At 40.1% G+C, this 11878-nt stretch overlaps 1 pseudogene; it reads right to left on the reverse strand.

Moving 5' to 3' along the window:
• Window positions 1-473: 473 nt before the first annotated feature.
• LOC133246807 (thymosin beta-10-like) lies at window positions 474-838 on the reverse strand (annotated as a pseudogene).
• Window positions 839-11878: the final 11040 nt, after the last annotated feature.

Consider the following 11878-nt stretch of genomic DNA (forward strand, 5'->3'; position numbering starts at 1 on the left):
AAGTATCTAAGAGTCTTCTGTCATCTCTAAAGGATGTTGGTTTGGGCAAACTTGTAGCACATAAACAAGTGATTTTTTAAAAAATAAATGCTCTTTGATGATTATAGCTGCTGTAGAGCCTCTCTTTACTGATGCTTTCTTCCAAAAAAAATATTACAGGTACTTGAAAATTAAAGTCTAAGTTTTTCTTGTTTATCTAAGCATGTTCTGAAAATTGGGTTTGAGTTAAGCCTTTATTAACACTTAGTCTTCAAGCTATAAAACCTTTCACCTCACTCTTCTAGCCACTTTCATTAAGTAAACAGAGAGGAGGAGACATCTTCATTAAAAAGCAACCTTCAAGGTTTGAAATCGTGTGACCAAAGTCAGTTATAAAAGTCAGAAGCGGCCAGGTTTTAGTGAGCTCGTCTTTGCTGTTTTTTTTGTTTGTGTGTTTACTTTTGTTTTTATTGTTCTTGCCATGCTAAGGGGGGTGTGTGTTAATTTTGTAAATCATACAAATAACTTTCTATAATATCCCAGGGCAAACCAGAGAATCTGGCAGTCTTCATGGCGGGTCCCCTCAAAGACCCCTGGGCTGGTGGCATCAGCATGGAGTGCCCGGGTTTGCAGAGCAGTGTGTGGCTCATGTCTACCTTGCAGGTGGCTCTTCCTCCACATCACAACTAGGGTCTCCAAAATGATGGGGTCAAGGACCCTCGAGGTTCTTAGGAAATCTCCCTTTGCTTCTCCTGCTTAGTGGTCTCCTTAGTTGGCAGGGTGTCCTCCTGCACCTCTGTCTTCTTCAGCTCGGCCTTATCGAAGTAGCGATTTCCTCCAAGTCTAGCTTATCTGCCATTTTCTTAAAACGTTCTGAGAAGTTCCACTCCAAGCTTATAGTCCCAGGGCTCCCATTCACATTGCTGCAGCTAGTGACTCGAATTTGGTGTTAAATCATTTTAAAAAGCTGTTTCAGACTTCTTATATCTTCTATTTCTGAGCACGAACAAGCTCTAGCCAACCAACAAGTCTATGGATTTATTGGGCTTTAGGTTTTTTTTTTAAGATCTATTTTTAAAAGGTAAATATGTATTCACTCTTGTTCTGATTTTCAGATAATACAGGTACATTTGCTATTGATCAGTTCAGTTCAGTCACTCAGTCGTGTCCAACTCTTTGCGACCCCATGAATCGCAGCATGCCAGGCCTCCCTGTCCATCACCAACTCCCGGAGTTCACCCAAACTCATGTCCATCGAGTCGGTGATGCCATCCAGCCATCTCATCCTTTGTTTCCCCTTCTCCTCCTGCCCCCAATCCCTCCCAATTTCATGAGATATTGATTAAAGTGTCTAATTTCCTCTCCCTCTTCTGTTGTGTATTTAAAAACCAGCTGTTCAAAACCAGTTGTTCTCAATGCTGATCAGAATCCGTAATGTAATCAAAAATATAGTGACTATAAAGTTATTAACAATGTATTTCTTTTTCTTCATACTAGGTTTTTGAAATCCAGCATATATTTTATTCTTAAGGCATCTAGACTCAGACCAGCTGCATTTTAAGCATTCAATAGCCCTATGTGTCTAGTGTGATCATATCAGACACCGAGATCTAGACCCAAGACTTCACACAATTTTAGGAAAATGAAGATGTAGGTGAGCAGTAAAAGCACGCAGTCTCATCTTGTTCTCAGGGTTGGGTAGTCAGCAAAATACAGATCGTGACAAAAAGGTCACTTAGGCAAGGCGAATATGATGTATACGTTCTAAACACTGGAGCCTTAGTTTTCTCAGCTGTCAAATGAGAATAACAGTATATGTGCTTGACATAATATCATGAAATGATGTCTATAAATAGGGACCCATGGAAACTGGGTAGTTTGTACAGAGTTAGAGCTGTATTTGATGTCTGAATGAGAATTTTAAAACTTATGTTCATGAAATCTTGCTCAAGATAAGAAATTAGCATTGTATGTTTGAAGACAGAAAAGCAATGGATATGTCCATATATGTCCACGAACGAAAAAAAAGACAGGACCTTCAGTGTTTATGTTAAGGAGGCTGTCATTTTGTGTTAAAGAGACCCATTTGAGAAGAAGCTTCTAGCTAGAGCACTTTAGTTGCATGTTTTGGCAACAGTAAGGGAATGGTGTTGTGACTCTAAAACACTCTGTGATTCTGAAAAGCAGAATCAGGGCTTTTGTTCCTGGAAAAGTGATGTTAGATTGTTTGTCCATCTACATCCAGTAAGACTACTATCCACTGATTGCAATGCATTACAACCCCCTGGAGATATTTGGGCATCATTTCTATTACATTCTTGGCTCCTGGCTACCACTTTTTTTTTTTTTTCGACACCTCATCTTTATCCAGATGAGCAAATTGTTGCCAATGGATGTACATTATTCTGATCAGTTCTTAGGAAGGAGGCCTCTCTGAATTTCAGGGTCTATCTCTTCAGCACATAGCAAGAGCTTCTCAAGTGTTTTAGATATTTATCCTGTGCCATGGGTTTTATTCTCCCCATTTTTCATGTGGAAGATTGAGTGAGGTTCAGAGGGGTTAAGCTCAAGGCCATATATTTAGTTGATGATGCAACTAGTGTTTAAATCAGGGTTTCTCAACTTCAGCAATGTTGTTGTTTTGGACCAAATAATTGTCTGTTGCAGGAGCTGTTCTGTGCTCCCACAACTCCTTAACTGTCAAGAGCAACTCCCTGTGCCTACAGCATCTGTGCAAACTGTGTGGTCTATGCTAAGCGCCTGCTTTCCTCTTGGGACTCTAGAGTTTTAGTACATGCCACGCAGAGGGTGCCTAGGGAACCCAAACCTAATAAAATCCCTGGACACCTAGCCCCTTTGGTGGGCAGCATTTCACACGTGCTGTTGTCATAACACTTTTTACTGGAGAAATTAAGCATGTCCTGTCCTGTGTGACTTTCTGGGGATAGGACTCAGAAGCTCAGGCCTGCCTTCCTCCAGATGTCACCCCACATGTCTTTTCTCTTTGCTGGTGTTGCTTTGTATCCTTTGGCTGGAGCAAATCATCGCCCTGAGTAAGATTGTGTGCTGAGCCCCATGCTAGCGAGTCCTCCAGTGTAGAGGTGATGTTAGGGGCACCCTGACACAGAAGAACAGCTATTAGCAGAAATATAAGACTCTTTAACTGAAATGTTTACAAAAACTTGGTGCTAGATATCATTGCAACTTTTAAATTATTCATTTAATTACTATCAAATATAATTTATTATATAAAAATTAGTGTTCTAAATTAGAAGCAGGAAAAAGCCATCAAACAAATGGGAGACCCTTTCCTTTTTGTAGGAGACTCTCTTAAAAAAATCACAAGAGAGCTGGAAGCAGGGACCAACTACTTGGTACTAGTTAGAAAAGCTGTTTTCTTCTAAACCGCGAAAAGGCATCCAGTCTCAGATCTTCACTTGAAAAATTCAAATTTCTTTCAAAGACTCAGACCAAGCCCTTCCTTAACTGGAGCAACAGGCACTACAGAAATACCATATACAAATGTTATCCAAAGCTTGGGGGCAGTCCCAGGAGAAAACTCTTGGATGTCATTTTAGAGAACAAAAACGCACTTTAAGAAAGAGAAACAAAAATGAATAATGAGTATGCAGGAAGCTAAGGATGACTGTCCTCAGGGACAGTTCTGCTGAATCAAAGGTTTGCTGAATCTTTGATTTCTAATAAGTGGTTCTCCGAGATTGCTTAGTAGTGAGTCTCTTCTTGTCCACTCTAGGTGCTTCAGAAGTTGAAACTCTGTGCCAAGCTCTGGAATATCTCAGTGCATTTCTTAAGATCATTCTCAGGGCCCCTAGGACGTATCTAGGAGCCAAGTGATCTGGGGTCAGCTGTGCTAATGAGAGATCCACGCTCCTCCCGTGTCCCCTTGCATGTAGCAGAGCCCACCCTGTACAGAACTTGGCAGCTTTAGGCATTGAGAGCAGTGCTCTGCTGTCCATCTCTGGGAATGACAACTCCAGAATGTTTCCAGCTTTCATATGACTCAGTAGCTTTCACTAAAAAAGGGGCAGACAACTGACTGCAGTTGCAATACCTGAGAGGGCGGATCCAGTTGCAAATGAATGGAAATGCATTATTGATAGCATGTGGTGCGCACAGCCTGGCCTGAGGAAGCAGGGGCCAGTGGAGATAGAGGAACCTTCTTGGCCTTCAAGCTGTGTACAACTTGAAGTATGCATACAAGGAACTTATCCATAAGTGTGAACTGTGTATTGAAGGATCAGTTATCTAATAATCCCAACTTTCTGGAAGCTAGAAATAAACACAAAAGGTTTCTGCTCAGTAAAAAAAATAGGATGTCACAAAGCCTATATGCTTTCTTTCCTCGTAGCACTGCTGCTTCCATCCTTGTCTAGAGTACATTTAGTCTTACTTTACCAAAAAAGACTCTGTCTTCAGCCTCCACTAAAACTGCTCTCAGTGGACATCAATGCCTTCCTTGGGAAAATAACGTTCTTTCTTTTAAGAATGGGTTCTCTAGGCAGCAGTTTTTAAATGTTGACTTCCCTTTCCCTTGACTTTTTAAAAGTTGCATAATTTATTGAGGTGAAATGGACATAACATAAAATCAATCATTTGAAAGTGAGCAGTTTACTGGCCTTTAGAATATTCCCAGCGTTGTGCAACCACCACCTCTATCGAGTTCTGAAACTGTATACAAGCCCCTGTATCCCCATCTTTTGAAGTAAAAGGCTTCGTATTTAGTTTCCCAGGCCCCCTCTGAGACTCAAAAAGCTGGCTCAAGAGTTAATGATTAGAAAATGTGAACATGTTGAAACAAAGAGCTGTTGGGCCAGGAAACTGGTAACAATTTCAGGCTGTAGGTTGGCCACATAGCAGTTACCTAACTCTCAGTTCCCTGAAAGATATAGATAACAAAAGCTGACACACATTCCTAAGTTGTTTTTCAGAAACCAGATCTCTATCATATGAAAACTGCTGGCTGCAAGCACATAGACCCCAGACCAGTTAAAACCAAAAGATGGATGATGCCTGAAACTTCAACTGAATGCCAACCAACTCATGTATCTCATGGTCCTCTCCCTCATGCTGCCTTTAAAAATCCTTCCTTGAAAGGCATCAGGAATCTCAGGTCTTTTGAGAATGCGCTGCCTGTTCTCCTTGCCTGATGCTGCAATAAGCACTGTATTTTCCTGGTGGCTCAGATGGTAAAGAATCTTCCTGCAATACAAGACACCTGAGTTTGATCCCTGGGTCAGGTTGCCATGGACAGAGGCGTCTGGGAGGGCTATAGTCCATGGGGTTGCAAAGAGTCAGACACACCTGAGTGACTAACACACTTTTTTCCCTTCACCAAACCCACTGTCAATAGATTGGCTTTGCTGTGCGTCATGTGAGTGGACCCACATCCAGGTTCAGAAACAGTTTTAAAACATTTCCATTACTCCAAAGTAAATCTCCATATTCATTAGTAAATCCCTCTTCTTCCCTTCCCCTAGCCCCTGATAACCACAAATTGCATTCTGTCTCTATGAATTCATCTAGCCTGGACATTTCATATAAACTGAATCATATAATATATAGTCTTTTATGAATGGCTTTTTTCACTTAACATAATATTTCTTCAAGATTCATCCATGTTGTAGCATATTATCAGTACATCATTCTGTTTTATGGTTAAGTAATATTCCATTTTATAGATATTTCCATTTTTTTATCCATTCATCAGTTGAAGGATATTTGGGTTTTTTTTTTTTCCACTTTGGGGCTCTGATGAATAGTGCTGCTTTGAAAATTTGTGTGTTCGCTCACTTTTGCCACCTGAGTTTCTCATTGCTACAATGGAGATGATAATGGCCCCTACCCCATAGGGATGTTAGGATTAAATGAGGACAAAGCCTTTAGAGTGATGCCGAGAACATGATCAAAACCCAACAAATTCTTGACATTATTGTTTTTTTTTTACTACAAAATTTCTCAAAAACCATCAACAGTCAGTTTTCATCAGGGCAGATAATTTATACATCTCAATAGTGCTTGAGGTCAACATTGTGTCCCTTCAATAATTAATGTAAGAAATAATGACCCTGAATCATGAGTGAAAATTTAACGGTAAAATTATAGTCATTATTTTTTGGGTAAAATGGCAGGGATGACTATGATATTATGTTGATGGATTTCCATCAAAACTTAGCATTAGATATGGTGAATAATATGGCCTTACAAGGACCTGCAACAGAATATCTTTTTTAAAAGTAATAAGCTATGAGTTTGCAGAGGTAAGTCAGATACTAAGGGCCTTGGAGTGCTAGTGCTTAAGCATTAGAATTGTGTGATGAAAGCTAAGGATGAAGAAGAGCATGCCAGCATTTCTGAGCTCAGGAGATCTGAGTGGAAGGAGGAAGACCAGAGTGGACATTTGTGCACGGGTTGAGGCATTATCCTCAAGAGGTGGCTGGGCTTTTAAAGAAGAAGCAACTGTTCCTGGGAGGCACAATGTATGAAAAATTGATGGTAAATGGGAAGAGACTGGCAAGAGAAGGGAAGATTCAGAACAAATGCTGTGAGCTCTGGTGAAGGGAAGGGCAGAGATGGCATGAATGCTAACTGGAGAGCTGAGTCAGTAGCTGCTCTGAGTTGGGACAGGAGGGATCGCCTGGACATCATGGGGGTAGGTGTGTCATATCACTCACCTCTGTGTTCATACAGATTTTGCTTTCTATTTAGGAATGAATGGAAACTGAGGAGCACTGTTGGTTGCGTTTATAGCACTCATTTCGCTTCTTTTCTTGCTGTTTCAGCAGGAATAGATTAAGATATGCTATAGGAACAAACAATTCCCAAATCTCTGCATTGTAACAAGAAAAGAATTTTTTTTTTTCTAATTTGTGCTCAATGTGCATTTCAGCTCAGCAGGATCTGTACTCCTGTATCTTCTTCATTCTCTTACCCTGGGACCCAGGCAGATGGAGCAGCCTCTGGCTGGAATACTGCTGAGTAACTGTGATACAGGGGATGTTAGCATAGCAAGCAAGGACTGGCCCTTAAAGCCTCTGTGACAAGTTTTTGGACAAAGTAGGTCATAGAGCCGAGGCTGAGTATAAATCCCCTCCTGAGTGGAAAAGTGGGTGTTGGTGAAATGTAGTCTGCCACATTTGCTAATTGAACTCCAGTTTTTGTCCTGTTTTTCAGGTATGAACTTGTAGTATAGATCAGTCATGGCAGAAGTGTGTCTTGACCAGTGACTGCTTTAAATGTGAATGATCATGTGGTCCCGACTCTGGTCAAAGAAACAGGAAAGTCACCTGGCTGTGGGGCTCACAGGAAAGGCTCTCTTACTTAAAGACTGTGATTCCAGGGAGGGATAATCTTTTCTGTTTCTGTTGCATCTGTGTCACACTCAGCCTGAGGAAAAAACCCTTAGGGTGAACTTGGCAGAGCAGAGAGACAGAAAGACCCTGGGTCTGTGGCCGATGTGTTCGAGCCACTAAATGAACCAGCACTGAATTCACTGTATCTGCAGACTTCTTGTTATGTGAAAGAATATGTCCTCTTGTTTAAGTGAGATTGACTTGGGGTTCTTTTATTAATACTTGCAACCAAAGTATCCTAGCAGACAAAAGGAATATAATTCTACTACCCAGCTGAGTGAATTGATATCGTAATTTTGAAGAAAATATATTTACGCATTTGTTCAATAAACAACTTAAATGTCTTTTACATGCAAAGAACTGTGCTATGTGAGGGGAAGACATTCGAGAGGAATAAGAAAAAGTGTTTTGAACCCAGAAGGGAACATAAAATGGGCACCTAACTAAATATAAATCTTCGTAAATCACTTGAAATACCACAACACAGTGCAGGCGTTACGTGAGTCATTTTGTACCAAAGTTACTGTGAGTTCATGTTATTTGGGGTTTAAGTTATTCCAAAGCCCCCAGCATGGTCACTTTCATGACCCATTTGCCAGAATTGGGACACATACCCATTCATACTTAAAGCGGTCACTGGTGAAGGCAAATGTTCACCATGATAGGCTGAGCCTCTGGGAGCAATCAGGACAGATTAAAGTTGAGGTCTCAGGGTCTGCTTTCCACCCTGAAAGGTGTGTAGGATCAGGATGTCCTGGTCCCAGGATCCTTAAAACAACAGCTATATGTGATTCAAACACACTCCAGCCTTAGCTGTTAGACACAAATGGACAACAGTGAAGACTGTTTAGCCCCCAGAGCTCAGGCTTCTGCAGCATGCGGATCATGGACATACTATGGTTTCAATTTATCCTCAGTCAGGAAGAGGTTACCCAGGTACCATCCTAATCAGTAAATACGTGGTTCCACTTACAGGACGAACAAGCAGGTTTTCTGGTTCTTATTTGTTCAGTATATAATTATTACACATTTTGCCTTAGAAATGTGACTCTAATGTGGGCAGAGATAGGGTGAAGGAAACACGAGCCAACATTGCCACAGCAACGTCAACTGACATCAGGCTTGAGAAGGCAATTTTCAGAGCCATAGATAAGTCACATCCTTTAATCCAGTAACTCCACGGGATTAAAGGAATTTCCCTAAAAGGGAACTTGGAGGAAAAAAAATGCTTCATTGCAACATGAATAAAATAGAGATCAAATTAGATTTCTTTGGGGGAGGGAGACTTATTAAAAGGGAAATTACTCAAAAGTAAATTTTTAAAAGTATCTTCCTTTCCTTGGGGACCTATCTCAGCTGACACATTATTACTTTCAATCTCTATAATAGCTAGGAGTCAGGTATTATGAACTTCACTTTAAAAATGAAGAAGCAAAAATTTAGAAAAATTAAATTACTTCCCCAAGATGAAAGAACTACTTAATAAACTACTTTTTATTCACTCAAAATTCTAATATTTCTGTTATAAGCCAAATTTAATTGGTATCACACAGATTCATAGTCTTTACAATAATCATTTTAATGAATTCATAATATTCTATCAATAATTATGAAGCAACAATTAGGAAAACATATAATATCAATTCAGAAATACAATTTAAGTTTGTATTTACCCCAAAATTACAACTACATGAAAAATATTAGAAGAAATCATTCAATATTATTAGCTGGGGTTGTTATTGTTTGTAGGTAGGATGACAGGCAATTTAATTCCCTTTCTGTGTTTTGTCTTTACAAGAGATAATAATGATATAGAGTAAATTCTTTCAAATCTGACTTTCTTCCTCTCTTGTCCTCTATTTCACAGTCCCAGAAAAACACACCCACTTGGAGGAAAAACATGGACTCTAGGTATTGATATGTTTTATTCCAAATACGTATTCTTCAGACAAGTTTGTTTTCATTTCCAGGAATTCAGTTCATTAAGTTAACAGTCTGTAAGAGACAGAACAAAATAGTCTTCCCTGAAGTGCTAATTTCCTTGGGGTGTGATATTCCTAGTTGCTATGGATGGATAGGGACCCTTTCTTTGGTGAAAGTCCTGACAACACTGTGGAGAAATCAAGAGGGTAAACAAAGGTGAAAACCCCACTGTAAGAAAAGGTAAAAATATACCTTATTGAGGATTCCTAGCTTTTATTTCGATAAATAGGGAAAGATCTATGGGAATTGAGTGATGCCAGGGTATAAGCAGCCATGCTAAGCCCCACTCTGAAGTTTCTTTTGATACTGTTCGGTGGATGTGATGTGGGCATTTTCAGGAATAGGGAAATATAAGGAAGAAAAAGGTAACACAAAAATTAGTTAACTTATGATCTTGGAAAAATGGTAACTTAAGGGGACAGCATCTTTCTGACATCAAGTTGCTATAAGATCATCTGAATGATCTGGGCAGTTGAGCAGTCTCTGACTCCTGGGCCTGTGATGGTTGCCCACATCCCTTAACCCTACTCTGCTGCCATCATCAAAGTTCACTTCTTTGGGGTTCTCTTTACTTATTCAACAAATATTTGAAGGCCCAAGGCTGCTAGGTGTTGAGACATGCACTGGGAGATTAAAAACATACATGGTCCTCAATTTCTGCAACCTATAATGCAGTTAAGAGACAGAAATTAATCAGAAAATTACAAAAGTAAATATAATTACAACTGTGATAAGTTCTATGAACACACACACATACACACACAATCCCAATTCAGTTCTAACAAGACCATAAGATAGAACGATTTGAACTAATCGTGAAAGTCAAAGAGGACCTCCCTGAGGAAATGATGACAGAATGAGATGGCATTTTTAAACTTAATGAAGAGAAGGGAACAGCACTTTCCAGGCAGAGTATCCTGTGTCAGGGAAGCACAAAGGCCTGGAAGCAGGTCAGTGGGCAGGAGAGAGGTGAGTGGGAGGGGCCCACATGGCCCAGATGAAGTTGGTGGACACCAGACCACCAATCTTGGACCTTGAAAACCATGGAAGTAGTTTTGTCTTTATCTTAAGGGCAATGATCAGATATGTGTTTTAAAAAACCGCCCTGGCTACGGAGTGAACGGTGGCCTGCAGGACAGCAAGAGTGATTTCCTGGGAACTGGTCTTAAGTCTGCTGCAGTTTTCCAGGCAAAGAAATGGTGGCAGCTTGGACTATAGCAGTGTTGCTGGTGGAGATTGAGACGGAAATTTAAGAGAACTGATGAAGGACTAGGCCTTCTGGGTTAATCTATGAAAGTGGAAACACACCAAAGAGGACATAACATATAAAACCTTTTTCTGCCAAGAGACTTGTTGGAGATTCGAAGGAAAAGATAAAAGTGAATGCTGTGGCTTGGCTCACTCCATTTCTAATCCATCCTTTCCCTCATGTGCCTTACTGCAGAGGCTGGAAAATGGAAAACCACATTTCCCAGCTTTCCTTGCAACTAGATTTGCACGTGTGATTTGGAATGTACCAATCAGACACATCCATGCAAGGTACGAATTCAGAAGTGTGGTGATGAAGGAGAAGAAGGATTTGAGGCATATACCTTGCTTGTGTGCTTTGTAGCAGGAGGGGTGTGGTTCTGGCGGTCTGTCAGGTCTTCCTGGTTTAACAAGCAGCCTTTTGATGGTGGCAGAAGTGGTGGTAATTTTGGCAGCCCACTTCAGCTCTGCCTGGCACATAAATAGGTGTGGACTGTTGTTTTTAATGCCTAGTATTTACCCCAAACAATACTACGTTCTATGGAGAGTATACCTCAAAGATAATGGAGTGTTCAGCCTGACTTCTGAGGTAGTTCAGTCCTGAAGGAAATATTGTCTCATAGTTTAATGTATAAGGTGTTGGTATCCCTTCATCCCTGTTATGTTCTTTTTTTATAAAAATATATACCTTATGTATAAGGTATATATACATCTTATGCACCCACAGTATAATAGGCTAAAAAACTGGTTCTGTCACTGCTTGGAAGAAAGTCAATCTATTGTTACTAAAGGTGAGCAATCTTCCTCTAGAACTTTCCAGAAAATTTTAAACATCTAATAAAAAATGACTATTGGAGTTAGTAAACTGACCTTTAGTTGCACTGATGATATCCACTTAAACTGTGCAGGAGCTATGTCTGACGAGGAAGCTTAATGATGTTGCAGGTTCCTCTACAAGGCTAATTTGATTGTAATAAATAATAACTTTGAACAAAGAGTTAAAATGTCAACAGAGACATGCAGGAAGTGACTCTCTGCTCCTAATTCAAAAAATAGTTTCTTCTTTCTCTGAATACATTTTTGGTACCTCTCTCAGGACATTTCCCATTTTTTAGCTTGTAGTTATTTATATCCATGTCTGGTCTGCCTAATATATAAACCTGTAAAATCACTGAGGGCAGGGACACCCACTGATTCATCTTTGGATCTCTTAAAATGGCTGCTAAGAATAATCCTTCATACAATGGAGGAGTCTCTGTTTAATGAAGGAATTGGTGAATTCTTGTGCATTTTGCCAG

The sequence above is a fragment of the Bos javanicus genome, chromosome 4, assembly GCF_032452875.1.
Source record: "Bos javanicus breed banteng chromosome 4, ARS-OSU_banteng_1.0, whole genome shotgun sequence".
NCBI classification, from domain to species: Eukaryota; Metazoa; Chordata; class Mammalia; order Artiodactyla; family Bovidae; genus Bos; species Bos javanicus.